This window comes from Salmo salar, chromosome ssa26 (assembly GCF_905237065.1).
Source record: "Salmo salar chromosome ssa26, Ssal_v3.1, whole genome shotgun sequence".
Taxonomy (NCBI): Eukaryota; Metazoa; Chordata; class Actinopteri; order Salmoniformes; family Salmonidae; genus Salmo; species Salmo salar.
The window spans coordinates 39,492,501-39,509,421 of NC_059467.1; positions in this window are offsets into that span (position 1 = coordinate 39,492,501).

Sequence of the window (16,921 nt, forward strand, 5' to 3'; positions counted from 1 at the left end):
AGTGGCGCTCCCGAATTCCCCAGGCTTCCTGCACAATCGCTTTAAGAGTCCTGTATGAAGGAGCAAGTCAGATTACCTGGAAAAAGGATGGGAGAAAGAACTCCCTTTGTTGGAGGCAGGCAAGGAGGGATAGAGGGATGGAGTGGGGGCTGAATGTAATAAATAACAAATTCCCTTCAGCACTGCAGAACCCTGCTTTGTGTTTAATTGCACTGTATTGATTTTCTCTTTTCTTTCTGTCCCTGAGTTTCAGCGTCGCGTGGCTCTGCTCTCATTTTAAACACAATCAGGAACCTCAAGGTGGACCTGGGAGTCTAATGTCCTTTTGGCTCTCTCCTCCCCCTTTCTTTCTCTCTCTCTCATTCTCTCCATCTTTGTCTTTCGCTCTCTCTCTCTCTCTCTCTCCCCATCTCTCTTTCACACTCCATCTGTCTCATATTCTCTCTCTTTCTCCTTCTCTCTCAGTCTGTAGTCAACCCTTGACTGTAAAGGTTATCTAACAATAACTTCAAATAAACCCAATTCATTTGTGAGTCAGTTCTGTTATGTCAATATAACAACATTTCACCCTTCTAGACACGGCCAGTATAAAGAATAAAACATTCATGTGTTTTTGGAAAATTACTTGGGCATGATTGATTTTCAGCTACTTTGTATCTGGTCATACAATGTTTTTTTGTGTGTTCACAAGAACTTGGCCATTAGAAAAGGCTGTCTTTCACTGTGTGACCAATTTAAAACTTAATTTGTGAAGATAAGAGGCCTAGAAGATACAAGGAGCCCAGACAACCACACAACAAAACATCAATGCTTTACCTACAACATGAAAGCATCTCATGAAAAAGCGTTACATCCAAGGCTACGACGAGAATTAAAATACTTTCTTCGTTCCGGCACAAATACAGAACAACCTCGTTAAACTGTGTGAACGTCAAGCTTCTCTCATAGTTGATTGAGTCTCCTTGAGACAAGACGCACAAAGGAGCCATTTTATAATTGCATTTCAAACAGCAACCCACAAACCAAGGTCTCCGAGTCACTTTGTTTTTCTGTGTTTGTTGGTTGTCATTATTCCTTTATCCTGTACTCTCATACTGTGACATGGTAATAAACATAGAGAAAAAGTTTCAAAATACCTCAAAGGGACTTGAAGGTTACCAAAAAAAACGTACGCATCACTTTTAGGTAGGAGACATTTACTAAGCTGCTTTGCAGTTGGCACTCACCTTTTAAATAAGTGTGTGAGGTAAATGATGTGTTTGGACACAAGACCGTACAGCACAACAGTTAAATACCATGGAAACACCTCAATAAACCTTCGTCCAGCAGGCAATCACACACCTCATACATGTCAACAGTGCATCCATCCCCCATGCCTTTCCTAAAGACAGAGGTGTATATTTTTCATCTAAAAGGCAATACAATGGAGCGCACCTCCCCTTTAAACGCAGACCTGACATTTCATGCCATTATAGACAATGCACAATATTACTGAATGAATGGAAATTAAACGTTGGTGAAAATGTCAGGAGAATTACAAATCACTGCTGAGGTGGGCATGGTGCCGAGAGGTCACAGATCTCTCTCTCTCTCTCCTCCCTCTATCATTCTTTCCATCTCAGTCAGTCTTTGAGACAGGAGGGCAGCTCATCGTGACGAAGGATTTCAGGGGATGTCTTCCATTCTAATTGTTCACAGTTGTTTTCCTCCATTCTGTACACTGTAGGAAGAGAAGTAAAAAAACAGATGCTATGGTTTGATAGAAGTTAAAATCATACCTTTTACATTCACCTGTTGAGAATGTTACCTGCGCTGGGCTAATGAATGAGAGTGTTCAACTTTTATTTGAGGTTTTAAGGTTTGTTTAAAGTGCACCCTTACCTCCATTTGATTTAATAAATGATTGAATTAAAAAGGAGAAATACAAATGAGAGACAGAGAGACAGTAGTCATTATTAATTACATACCTCTCTCTCTCTGTCTTTCTTACTATCCCTGTCTTTCTTTGACTTTGTTAGTCTCTGAACAGGTGTAATGCTGTTGGAGTGTCTCTCTCTTCACTCAGCTGGCCTGGCTACTCTGCTTCTCTCTCCTCATCAGATCATCTGCCCCTTACCCTCTATAGGCCCCAGGTCACCAGTCCATTCAGTTAACACAGACAACTCAGGCTTTGACTGGAATTCAATAGATCTCCCCATAAACATTTTAAAGCAGTGCCTTTATTTACAATCTATAGATCAGGGAAACACTATTCAGGAAACTGTAGGCATCGACCTGTGAGGAGAGTCTACTTGGTAGAAGGTCTAACAGTACCCAAAACAATTCTGTGTTGTCATTTGACCATGGTAAAAAGAGCCAGTGTGCAATAGTTTTACACATCAGCTCCTGGATGGGTTTGTGTGCATACGTTGTGGTACGTTAATGATGGTTTTACACATCAGCTCCTGGATGGGTTTGTGTGCATACGTTGTGGTACGTTAATGACAGTTTTACACATCAGCTCCTGGATGGGTTTGTGTGCATACGTTGTGGTACGTTAATGACAGTTTTACACATCAGCTCCTGGATGGGTTTGTGTGCATACGTTGTGGTACGTTAATGACATGACACAGAGCACAATGAAAACCAACCTTGGATCCCAGCAACTCTTGGAAGAATGGAAGTTTAATAGAAAAAAATATTTTGTTTCATTATGTTGGACTTACAGCCTTGATCCTGGTGAAAAGACACACAGTGAAAATACCTTCTTGTGCTTTTCAGATACATCACCATGGTGATATGGTAGAGGTCAAACCAACCTCTGAATAAACCTCCCCACCACTACAGCCATTCATTCTGTTAGCAACAGGTTGCTATTGGCTGTGAATGGGGAGGTACTCCGACACGATCAGCTGTCCATTGGATTCAGAGCTAGTGCAGCTTGGAACGGGATAAAAAAACATCACATTTTGAAGAGGATACACAAATAGTGTCAAAGAACATTTGGAACCTCAAACTTCTCCAGTGCTCTTGCACCAATCAGAGAAACGGAAAACGGAAAAGACAAGCTCCACCTTTGACCCACCAGCCAATGAGAGAGAGGGATAGTCTTCTGCTATCGCTAGGAGACTTTCTCATCTCATCAATGTTCCACAGTGAGACTCCAAATCTGACAGAATTTCTGGGGGCAAATTGAGCGGACACGGTCTTCCCTCTGTCATTAGGCTCGCCGGAAAAAGTTTGCCTGCCTTAGCAACAGTAACCATGTGGTTTGGGACAGCGTGGAATGTCGATTCACTCTGCTCAGAACAGTCTCATTCCATTCATCTGTGCATCTTCCTTTGTTCCTATTTGTCTTAGGTTGTTTGTTAAAACAATATGATTACAGTATGTAATGGGATGTTTTTATCAAGCTATACTGAAAAAGAGTGATGAAAAAAATATATAAACTGCAATTTGTCAGAAAACATCTGTAAACATCTGAAACAAGCTGTTTCCTTCTTGTTGGTAAAGCAATTTCCTTGATTGCAGTGTATTGACGCAAAGATACAGCATTTCTCAGTACCAGCAGTGTACTTTTCCTAACAGTCCCATTCTGACCTATTACATCTTAGCTGCTCATTTAACATTTAACATTTAGCATTTAATATTTAAGTAATTTAGCAGACACTTGTTCAGAGTGACATAAGTTTTCATTCTGGTCCCTACTAAACACCCTGGACAGCTTTACACTACAGTCGCCCTGAGGTCACGCCTCTTTAATTATCCACACAGGTCAGAGGTCAAAGACACATCTCCTGTATCGGGGGTCAAAGGTCAGCCTGATGGGGTCACAGAGGTCAAGGAAACCACATGGGACAGAGAGAATCATGCAGTGTTTTTTTCTACATGGTAACTGGGGGTGATTAGTGCTATAGGGATCTGAGAGTTAGGAGAGAGGTTTTACTCTGTGACCAGACTCCGACTTGCCTGGTTAAACCTGGGTTCAATCTGCTTTAATCAGGCAAGCCCAGACTTTCTATCAGTAGACGGAAAGATTCAAATGAATCTAGTGTTCGCTACATTTACATAATTTCACATGGACAGACTTTGTTACCATGAAGAGAGAAAACATATTTACATATCCAATTGCTATTACACATCTGAATGCATTTTTTACTTAGTTTTATTTTGGAATAGAAACATTCTGATACAGTATATACAACTTAAATACATCCGCTTTACCATTGTAATGCACACATGCAATTCTATATTCTATATGCAATTCTATATTCTATATGCATTCTATATTCTATATGGCATTTTAGGCTGATGACTGAGTGGCTGGAATGTCTTAAGGCTATTTGGCTGGTCTTCTACGGGAAAATGAAATTGTAAAGTAATTTGGACACAATGCTGCTGCATCCTACAGGGTTTTCACCCACTTACACGAACACACACACACACACACACACACACACACACACACACACACACACACACACACACACACACACACACACACACACACACACACACACACACACACACACACACACACACACACACACACACACACACACACACACACACACAGAGAGAGAACTTATAATTGCTTCTGCTGGGATTTAATTAGCCTGAGTAACAACCTGTCTCTCTATGAATCCTGACCCCCCCACCTCTCACCCACCTCTCCCACCCCAGCTTAACCTTATCAAATCACCCCCCTGTACACACTACCCCTCCATACCCCAGACATCCATCCCTCAGACCCCCTTTATCTCTGTCTCACACACCTTACTCACACACACACACACACACACACACACACACACACACACACACACACACACACACACACACACACACACACACACACACACACACACACACACACACACACACACACACATACACACATACACACACACACATACACACAGAGACTGCTGATCAAACCAGACAGGAGACGACAAGTTGAAGCGCAGCAGCCAATCAGATCATGGCCCTGATGAGTGACCTTGCTGAGCTGCAGCTGATTGGTGGTGTCAGAGCTGTCAATCAACCCAGGACCCACATGACAGGAGACAGATACAGAGAGCAAGGGAGGAGGAGAGAGATGGACGGAGAAAGACAGGAAGAAGAGAAATACAGAGAGAGAGAATGTGAGAGAGACATAGAGAGTGAGAGAGACAGAGAGAGGGGGAGAAAGAGAGACAGAGAGAGAAGGAGAGAGAGAGAGAGATAAAGAGAGACAGGGAGAGACAGAGAGAGTGAGAGAGAGACAGAAAGAGAGGGTGGGGGAGAAAGAGAGACAGGGAGAGACAGAGAGAGACAGAGAGAGACAGAGAGAGGGGGGAGAAAGAGAGACAGGGAGAGACAGAGAGAGACAGAGAGAGACAGAGAGAGGGGGAGAAAGAGAGACAGGGAGAGACAGAGAGAGACAGAGAGAGACAGAGAGAGGGGGGAGAAAGAGAGACAGGGAGAGACAGAGAGAGACAGAGAGAGACAGAGAGAGGGGGGAGAAAGAGAGACAGGGAGAGACAGAGAGAGACAGAGAGGGGGGGAGAAAGAGAGACAGGGAGAGACAGAGAGAGACAGAGAGAGACAGAGAGAGGGGGGAGAAAGAGAGACAGGGAGAGACAGAGAGAGACAGAGAGAGACAGAGAGAGGGGGGAGAAAGAGAGACAGGGAGAGACAGAGAGAGACAGAGAGGGGGGGAGAAAGAGAGACAGGGAGAGACAGAGAGAGACAGAGAGAGGGGGGGGAGAAAGAGAGACAGGGAGAGACAGAGAGAGACAGAGAGAGGGGGGGAGAAAGAGAGACAGGGAGAGACAGAGAGAGACAGAGAGAGGGGGGGAGAAAGAGAGACAGAGAGAGACAGAGAGAGACATGAATTGAATTGACAGAGACAGAGGGGGGGAGAAAGAGAGACAGGGAGAGACAGAAAGAGACAGAGAGAGACAGAGAGAGGGGGGAGAAAGAGAGACAGGGAGAGACAGAGAGAGACAGAGAGGGGGGGAGAAAGAGAGACAGGGAGAGACAGAGAGAGACAGAGAGAGACAGAGAGAGGGGGGGGAGAAAGAGAGACAGAGAGAGACAGAGAGAGACAGAGAGGGGGGGAGAAAGAGAGACAGGGAGAGACAGAGAGAGACAGAGAGAGACAGAGAGAGGGGGGAGAAAGAGAGACAGGGAGAGACAGAGAGAGACAGAGAGAGGGGGGAGAAAGAGAGACAGAGAGAGACAGAGAGAGACAGAGAGAGGGGGGAGAAAGAGAGACAGGGAGAGACAGAGAGAGACAGAGAGTGACAGAGAGAGACAGAGAGAGGGGGGGAGAAAGAGAGACAGGGAGAGACAGAGAGAGACAGAGAGAGGGGGAGAAAGAGAGACAGAGAGAGGGGGGAGAAAGAGAGACAGGGAGAGACAGAGAGAGACAGAGAGAGGGGGGGAGAAAGAGAGACAGGGAGTGACAGAGAGAGACAGAGAGAGGGGGGAGAAAGAGAGACAGGGAGAGACAGAGAGAGACAGAGAGAGGGGGGGAGAAAGAGAGACAGGGAGAGACAGAGAGAGACAGAGAGAGGGGGGGGAGAAAGAGAGACAGAGAGAGACAGAGAGAGACAGAGAGGGGGGAGAAAGAGAGACAGGGAGAGACAGAGAGAGACAGAGAGAGACAGAGAGAGGGGGGGAGAAAGAGAGACAGGGAGAGACAGAGAGAGACAGAGAGAGACAGAGAGAGGGGGGAGAAAGAGAGACAGGGAGAGACAGAGAGAGACAGAGAGAGGGGGGGAGAAAGAGAGACAGAGAGAGGGGGGAGAAAGAGAGACAGGGAGAGACAGAGAGAGACAGAGAGTGACAGAGAGAGACAGAGAGAGGGGGGGAGAAAGAGAGACAGGGAGAGACAGAGAGAGACAGAGAGAGGGGGAGAAAGAGAGACAGAGAGAGGGGGGAGAAAGAGAGACAGGGAGAGACAGAGAGAGACAGAGAGAGGGGGGAGAAAGAGAGACAGGGAGAGACAGAGAGAGACAGAGAGAGGGGGGAGAAAGAGAGACAGAGAGAGGGGGGAGAAAGAGAGACAGGGAGAGACAGAGAGAGACAGAGAGAGGGGGAGAAAGAGAGACAGAGAGAGACAGAGAGAGACAGAGAGAGGGGGGAGAAAGAGAGACAGAGAGAGACAGAGAGAGGGGGGGAGAAAGAGAGACAGAGAGAGACAGAGAGAGACAGAGAGAGGGGGGAGAAAGAGAGACAGAGAGAGACAGAGAGAGACAGAGAGAGGGGGGAGAAAGAGAGACAGAGAGAGACAGAGAGAGGGGGGAGAAAGAGAGACAGAGAGAGACAGAGAGAGACAGAGAGAGGGGGGAGAAAGAGAGACAGAGAGAGACAGAGAGAGACAGAGAGAGGGGGGAGAAAGAGAGACAGAGAGAGACAGAGAGAGGGGGGAGAAAGAGAGACAGAGAGAGAGAGAGAGGGGGGAGAAAGAGAGACAGAGAGAGACATAGAGAGGGGGGGAGAAAGAGAGACAGAGAGAGACAGAGAGAGACAGAGAGAGGGGGGGAGAAAGAGAGACAGAGAGAGACAGAGAGAGGGGGGAGAAAGAGAGACAGAGAGAGAGAGAGAGGGGGGGGAAAAGAGAGACAGAGAGAGACATAGAGAGACAGAGAGAGGGGGGAGAAAGAGAGACAGAGAGAGAGAGAGAGAGAGGGGGAGAAAGAGAGACAGAGAGAGACAGAGAGAGACAGAGAGAGGGGGGAGAAAGAGAGACAGAGAGAGACAGAGAGAGGGGGGAGAAAGAGAGACAGAGAGAGAGAGAGAGGGGGGGAGAAAGAGAGACAGAGAGAGACATAGAGAGGGGGGGAGAAAGAGAGACAGAGAGAGACAGAGAGAGACAGAGAGAGGGGGGAGAAAGAGAGACAGAGAGAGACAGAGAGAGGGGGGAGAAAGAGAGACAGAGAGAGAGAGAGAGGGGGGGGAAAGAGAGACAGAGAGAGACATAGAGAGACAGAGAGAGGGGGGGAGAAAGAGAGACAGAGAGAGAGAGAGAGAGGGGGGGAGAAAGAGAGACAGAGAGAGACAGAGAGAGACAGAGAGAGGGGGGAGAAAGAGAGACAGAGAGAGACAGAGAGAGGGGGGAGAAAGAGAGACAGAGAGAGAGAGAGAGGGGGGAGAAAGAGAGACAGAGAGAGAGAGAGAGGGGGGGAGAAAGAGAGACAGAGAGAGACATAGAGAGGGGGGAGAAAGAGAGACAGAGAGAGACAGAGAGAGACAGAGAGGGAACATAATAAGAGGCTATAAATAAAAAATGACGGTTAGAAAAGAGAGGGAGAGACGCATATCAAAGAGAAGGAGAAGAGAGTGAATGAATTGAATAAAGAATTGGATAAAGGGAGACAGAGTGAAAAACTATGACATTCAATAACTGATAAAGTGCATTTAAAAAAAGTCTGCAGTTATTCAAAAATCCTTTCAATTAGCATATCTCTGTTACTTTTCAATTTCCATGCTCTCTTTCTCCAATTCTCCAATTCTCCCTATCTCTCTGTGCCTTGTAATTAATCAATCTTAACAGGATGGTGTCGTCTGAGAGATGTGTAGAAGAGCACACTGCAGCAGAGGAAGAAGCACGCACACACACACACACACACACACACACACACACACACTTCTACATCCAGATCACAGACACATCTGCAGTTCAAAGCATCCAGAGTGCACACACACAACACAACAAACAGACAGTGGTGTGAGGAACAAGGTCTGTCTCTGCTTTAACCAGGCACCGGTGTGGCAGGCAGCCTAGTGGTTAGAGTGTTGGGCCAGTAACTGAAAGGTTGCTGGATTGAATCCCTCAGCTGACAAGGTAAAAATATGTCGTTCTACCCCTGAACAAGGCAGTTAACCCACTGTTCCCTGGTAGGCCATCACTGTAAATAAGAATTTGTTCTTAACTGACTTGTCTAGTTAAATCAATAATAAACCAGCTGGGCTAATCAAACCCAGCTGTAAGCAGCCAATTAATCATGTGTGTTATCACATACACATGTCAACTCAGACTTGTATATCTGTCTGTCACATGGGCCTCCATGTCAGCCTACAGTATGCCAGCATTGGATTCTCAGTCTTTAAATATGCTTTCTCATTCTTTACATTCTGTAAGATCTCCATTCCACACCCATCTTACCCCTCCGCTTCTCCCCCCTGTTCGCTAGATCACAGGGGAAGAAAGAGGGAGCACTGAAATATTTAGAAGTGGACTGAAATATTTAAAAGGGGAGAGGGGGAAAAGGGGGTTGTAGGGGGATTGTGCTGCCCTATTTTTAGTCTGATTAGGAACATGTGAACCAGCTGAGGGCTGGCTTCCCTCGTAAAGAAAGTGAGAGGCTCTTGAATGGGGTGACTCATACAGCTTTGAGGTCATCATGCCGCGACAACACCAAACGGGAGGGGGCATAGAAACTGATTAAACAGAATGGACATCAATACTCAAATATTTATTTTGACTGTATTATAGGCAGTGGCGTGTATTCATGGATGCCAAGGGAAGCCAGGCTTCCCCAAAAAATGGACTGAGAATAAAATAAAAAAGTCAGTGAGCATTTGGCCTCCCTTGATTCAAAAAAAGTATAAAATAATAGCCAATCAGCATTGAGCTAAATTGAGTGAGCTCAACTGTGAATAGTCCTGGCGAACCAAAAAAAAAGTGTAAAGGGAAGCCAGTTTGGATTTGGCTTCACTCAAACTCACATCACATCAAGAGCAATATGTCATTGACAGAAACAACTTGAATTGTTGCATCTCATTTTGTTGTTGTCCTCCAGTGGCTAGCTAGCTAGCTAAAATTGGTCCTTTCCGAAATTAGCCATGGATGGAGATAGGGATTTGGACTTGTGGTTTTACTTAATTCTTCATACTGGCCAATGATTAAAACGTCTATTCTGATCCAACCATAAATCCATACATTGTGCCCCTGGCCTGAGAGGATGGAAGTTCAACATGTAGATAGATGTAGAGGGCTAACTAGGGAACGTTGTCCATGAAAGGAAGTTAGGCCAGTGAGCAAGCATTTTAGCCAGGTAGCCTGACAACAAAAAAGACTGTTTGAGAGTCATAGGCCGTTACGTCAACATGAAAGAGAGGAGGATGGCATTGGACTTCCTCTACAGGGTGAGCTAACATGTGTCATGCCCTGACCTGAGAGAGACGTTTTGTTTCTCTATTTTGGTTAGGTCAGGGTGTGATTTGGGTGGGCTTTCGAGATTTGTAGTTCTTTGTTCTATTCTATGTATTCTATTTCTATGTTGTCAGGTTCTAGTTTTGTATTTCTATGTTGGGTTGTGTTTGGGATGATCTCCAATTAGAGGCAGCTGGTCCTCATTGTCTCTAATTGGAGATCATACTTAAGTAGGGTTTTTTTCCACCTGGGTTTGTGGGAGATAGTTTTTTGAGTAGTGTATGTTTCAACTCTGTGTCACAGTTTGTTGTTGTCTTATCCAGAGCGACTTACAGTAGTGAATACATACATTTCTTTTTGTCCTGGCCCCCCGTGGGAATCAAACCCACAACCCTGGCGTTGCACACACCATGCTGGCGTTGCAAACACCATGCTCTACCAACTGAGCCACATAGTTTCACAGTGTAAATAAAATGTGGAATGACACACACGCTGCACTTTGGTCCGCTTCTCCTTACGACAACCGTGACAACATGTTTTTTCTACTTGCACAAACACAAACGCACATACACACAGAGAGAAATCAGAACCATGGACAGCCACATCACATTTAGCTTACGTTGATTGGACTAAATTGTTTTTGGTATCTTTTAGTTGTCACTGTATTAAACTAAGAAGAGGTGATTAGATGATGTTGAAATGCTGAAGTTGAAATGGTGCTGGAACGTTGGAGGCAGCTCCTGTTTTCAATCAATAGTTGTTTAGTACTCTGAAACATTACCTTGCTTGACCATGCTGTAGGTCATGTAACTGTTTGTTTCATGCAATATGCTTTGTGGACTTCACTGAACAGAGGTTTATTTCCGGTTTTGTGATGAAACTAAGGTGTGGTTGAATTTATTCTGCCACTGTGTCTTCTTATTGTCTAGGTCTTAGGCTTATATATCACGGTGGCAAGGCATATGAACTAACAGGTTATAGAGCAAACAACGCAATTATCACAACACATAGGTTGTAACATGTCTTTTTGCTGGCTTCCCTAGTGATTTTACCCACACACCACTACTGCTGGAATGTATATTTTTGTTCAGGTAAGTTGACTGAGAACACGTTCTCATTTACAGCAACAACCTGGGGAATAGTTACAGGTGAGATGAGGATGAACGAGCCAATTGGAAGCTGGGGATGATTAGGTGACCGTGATGATATGAGGGCCAGATTGGGAATTTAGCCAAGACACTGGGATTAACACCCCTGCTCTTACGATAAGTGCCATGGGATCTTTAGTGACCACAGAGAGTCAGAATACCCCATCCGAAAGATAACACCCTACACAGGGCAATGTCCCAATCTCTGCCCTGGGGAATTATGTATTTTACATTTTTTGGACCAGAGGAAAGAGTGCTTCCTACTGGCCCTCCAACACCACTTCCAGAAGCATTTATGTCTCCCAGGCAAGCCAGCAGTGGAATACCGGGTGGTATGCTACTGAATGTTTACCTGAATGTACTATACGATTACAAGTACTGTATGTTGGCAGTAAACTAGTGGTTCTCCAGCAACATGTACTACGCTTTCTGTGCATAGTGATATTTCAATTAAATTGATATCAGTCAAAATATCCATTGGATTCCATTGGATTCCCTGATTTTACGGCCCTTTGCCAACAAGATATAACTTGGCTCTTCCCACATCGTTGCTCTGAGTTTGGAGAATAGCACAGCGATGTATCAATTCAATCATGCCTGGTAGATTGGGTCCATGAGATCCCATCAGATTTACTGACATACTTTACAATCCAGTGGCATTTTACCACTGCTGTGATGATGTCATGGGGGACCTTTGACCTAGTCAGTCTTTTAATTAGCCCTTGACCCTGTCCCCTCCCACATGACCCCGTGACTCCAGGGGTGAGGTCACACACCTGATGACATCATCATTCATCACCTTCTTACTCCTATTCTTACATGTCCTCTGCTGGCCTTAAGAGTCTAATGTCAACAGATTCCTCTACTGGCCTATAGAGTCTAATGTCAACAGATTCCTCTACTGGCCTATAGAGTCTAATGTCAACAGATTCCTCTACTGGCCTTAAGAGTCTAATGTCAACAGATTCCTCTGCTGGCCTATAGAGTCTAATGTCAACAGATTCCTCTACTGGCCTATAGAGTCTAATGTCAACAGATTCCTCTACTGGCCTATAGAGTCTAATGTCAACAGAGTCCTCTGCTGGCCTATAGAGTCTAATGTCAACAGATTCCTCTACTGGCCTATAGAGTCTAATGTCAACAGAGTCCTCTGCTGGCCTATAGAGTCTAATGTCAACAGATTCCTCTGCTGGCCTATAGAGTCTAATGTCAACAGATTCCTCTACTGGCCTATAGAGTCTAATGTCAACAGATTCCTTTACTGGCCTATAGAGTCTAATGTCAACAGATTCCTCTACTGGCCTATAGAGTCTAATGTCAACAGATTCCTCTGCTGGCCTATAGAGTCTAATGTCAACAGAGTCCCCTGCTGGCCTATAGAGTCTAATGTCAACAGATTCCTCTACTGGCCTATAGAGTCTAATGTCAACAGAGTCCTCTGCTGGTCTACAGAGTCTACTGTCAACAGATTCCTCTACTGGCCTATAGAGTCTAATGTCAACAGATTCCTCTACTGGCCTATAGAGTCTAATGTCAACAGATTCCTCTGCTGGCCTATAGAGTCTAATGTCAACAGATTCCTCTACTGGCCTATAGAGTCTAATGTCAACAGATTCCTCTGCTGGCCTATAGAGTCTAATGTCAACAGATTCATTCCTCTACTGGCCTATAGAGTCTAATGTCAACAGAGTCCTCTGCTGGCCTATAGAGTCTAATGTCAACAGATTCCTCTGCTGGCCTATAGAGTCTAATGTCAACAGATTCCTCTGCTGGCCTATATAGTCTAATGTCAACAGATTCCTCTGCTGGCCAATAGAGTCTAATGTCAACAGATTCCTCTACTGGCCTATAGAGTCTAATGTCAACAGATTCCTCTGCTGGCCTATAGAGTCTAATGTCAACAGATTCCTCTGCTGGCCTATAAAGTCTAATGTCAACAGATTCCTCTGCTGGCCTATAGAGTCTAATGTCAACAGATTCCTCTGCTGGCCTATAGAGTCTAATGTCAACAGAGTCCTCTGCTGGCCTATAGAGTCTAATGTCAACAGAGGCCTCTACTGGCCTATAGAGTCTAATGTCAACAGATTCCTCTACTGGCCTATAGAGTCTAATGTCAACAGATTCCTCTACTGGCCTATAGAGTCTAATGTCAACAGATTCCTCTACTGGCCTATAGAGTCTAATGTCAACAGATTCATTCCTCTACTGGCCTATAGAGTCTAATGTCAACAGATTCCTCTACTGGCCTATAGTCTAATGTCAACAGATTCCTCTGCTGGCCTATAGAGTCTAATGCCAACAGATTCCTCTACTGGCCTATAGAGTCTAATGTCAACAGATTCCTCTGCTGGCCTATAGAGTCTAATGTCAACAGATTCCTCTACTGGCCTATAGAGTCTAATGTCAACAGATTCCTCTGCTGGCCTATAGAGTCTAATGTCAACAGATTCATTCCTCTACTGGCCTATAGAGTCTAATGTCAACAGAGTCCTCTGCTGGCCTATAGAGTCTAATGTCAACAGATTCCTCTGCTGGCCTATAGAGTCTAATGTCAACAGATTCCTCTGCTGGCCTATATAGTCTAATGTCAACAGATTCCTCTGCTGGCCAATAGAGTCTAATGTCAACAGATTCCTCTACTGGCCTATAGAGTCTAATGTCAACAGATTCCTCTGCTGGCCTATAGAGTCTAATGTCAACAGATTCCTCTGCTGGCCTATAAAGTCTAATGTCAACAGATTCCTCTGCTGGCCTATAGAGTCTAATGTCAACAGATTCCTCTGCTGGCCTATAGAGTCTAATGTCAACAGATTCCTCTGCTGGCCTAAAGAGTCTAATGTCAACAGAGTCCTCTACTGGCCTATAGAGTCTAATGTCAACAGATTCCTCTACTGGCCTATAGAGTCTAATGTCAACAGATTCCTCTACTGGCCTATAGAGTCTAATGTCAACAGATTCCTCTACTGGCCTATAGAGTCTAATGTCAACAGATTCATTCCTCTACTGGCCTATAGAGTCTAATGTCAACAGATTCCTCTACTGGCCTATAGTCTAATGTCAACAGATTCCTCTGCTGGCCTATAGAGTCTAATGTCAACAGAGTCCTCTACTGGCCTATAGAGTCTAATGTCAACAGATTCCTCTACTGGCCTATAGAGTCTAATGTCAACAGATTCCTCTACTGGCCTATAGAGTCTAATGTCAACAGATTCCTCTACTGGCCTATAGAGTCTAATGTCAACAGATTCATTCCTCTACTGGCCTATAGAGTCTAATGTCAACAGATTCATTCCTCTACTGGCCTATAGAGTCTAATGTCAACAGATTCCTCTACTGGCCTATAGAGTCTAATGTCAACAGAGTCCTCTACTGGCCTATAGAGTCTAATGTCAACAGATTCCTCTACTGGCCTATAGTCTAATGTCAACAGATTCCTCTACTGGCCTATAGAGTCTAATGTCAACAGATTCATTCCTCTACTGGCCTATAGAGTCTAATGTCAACAGATTCCTCTACTGGCCTATAGTCTAATGTCAACAAATTCCTCTACCGGCCTATAGAGTCTAATGTCAACAGATTCATTCCTCTACTGGCCTATAGAGTCTAATGTCAAACGAGTCCTCTGCTGGCCTATAGAGTCTACTGTCAACAGATTCCTCTACTGGCCTATAGAGTCTAATGTCAACAGATTCCTCTACTGGTCTATAGAGTCTAATGTCAACAGATTCATTCCTCTACTGGCCTATAGAGTCTAATGTCAACAGATTCCTCTGCTGGCCTATAGAGTCTAATGTCAACAGATTCCTCTACTGGCCTATAGAGTCTAATGTCAACAGATTCCCCTACTGGCCTATAGAGTCTAATGTCAACAGATTCCTCTACTGGCCTATAGAGTCTAATGTCAACAGAGTCCTCTGCTGGCCTATAGAGTCTAATGTCAACAGATTCCTCTACTGGCCTATAGAGTCTAATGTCAACAGAGTCCTCTGCTGGCCTATAGAGTCTAATGTCAACACATTCCTCTGCTGGCCTATAGAGTCTAATGTCAACAGATTCCTCTACTGGCCTATAGAGTCTAATGTCAACAGATTCCTTTACTGGCCTATAGAGTCTAATGTCAACAGATTCCTCTACTGGCCTATAGAGTCTAATGTCAACAGATTCCTTTACTGGCCTATAGAGTCTAATGTCAACAGAGTCCCCTGCTGGCCTATAGAGTCTAATGTCAACAGATTCCTCTCCTGGCCTATAGAGTCTAATGTCAACAGAGTCCTCTGCTGGTCTATAGAGTCTACTGTCAACAGATTCCTCTACTGGCCTATAGAGTCTAATGTCAACAGATTCCTCTACTGGCCTATAGAGTCTAATGTCAACAGATTCCTCTGCTGGCCTATAGAGTCTAATGTCAACAGATTCCTCTACTGGCCTATAGAGTCTAATGTCAACAGATTCCCCTACTGGCCTATAGAGTCTAATGTCAACAGATTCCTCTACTGGCCTATAGAGTCTAATGTCAACAGAGTCCTCTGCTGGCCTATAGAGTCTAATGTCAACAGATTCCTCTACTGGCCTATAGAGTCTAATGTCAACAGAGTCCTCTGCTGGCCTATAGAGTCTAATGTCAACAGATTCCTCTGCTGGCCTATAGAGTCTAATGTCAACAGATTCCTCTACTGGCCTATAGAGTCTAATGTCAACAGATTCCTTTACTGGCCTATAGAGTCTAATGTCAACAGATTCCTCTACTGGCCTATAGAGTCTAATGTCAACAGATTCCTTTACTGGCCTATAGAGTCTAATGTCAACAGAGTCCCCTGCTGGCCTATAGAGTCTAATGTCAACAGATTCCTCTCCTGGCCTATAGAGTCTAATGTCAACAGAGTCCTCTGCTGGTCTATAGAGTCTACTGTCAACAGATTCCTCTACTGGCCTATAGAGTCTAATGTCAACAGATTCCTCTACTGGCCTATAGAGTCTAATGTCAACAGATTCCTCTGCTGGCCTATAGAGTCTAATGTCAACAGATTCCTCTACTGGCCTATAGAGTCTAATGTCAACAGATTCCTCTGCTGGCCTATAGAGTCTAATGTCAACAGATTCATTCCTCTACTGGCCTATAGAGTCTAATGTCAACAGAGTCCTCTGCTGGCCTATAGAGTCTAATGTCAACAGATTCCTCTGCTGGCCTATAGAGTCTAATGTCAACAGATTCCTCTGCTGGCCTATATAGTCTAATGTCAACAGATTCCTCTGCTGGCCAATAGAGTCTAATGTCAACAGATTCCTCTACTGGCCTATAGAGTCTAATGTCAACAGATTCCTCTGCTGGCCTATAGAGTCTAATGTCAACACATTCCTCTGCTGGCCTATAGAGTCTAATGTCAACAGATTCCTCTACTGGCCTATAGAGTCTAATGTCAACAGATTCCTTTACTGGCCTATAGAGTCTAATGTCAACAGATTCCTCTACTGGCCTATAGAGTCTAATGTCAACAGATTCCTTTACTGGCCTATAGAGTCTAATGTCAACAGAGTCCCCTGCTGGCCTATAGAGTCTAATGTCAACAGATTCCTCTCCTGGCCTATAGAGTCTAATGTCAACAGAGTCCTCTGCTGGTCTATAGAGTCTACTGTCAACAGATTCCTCTAC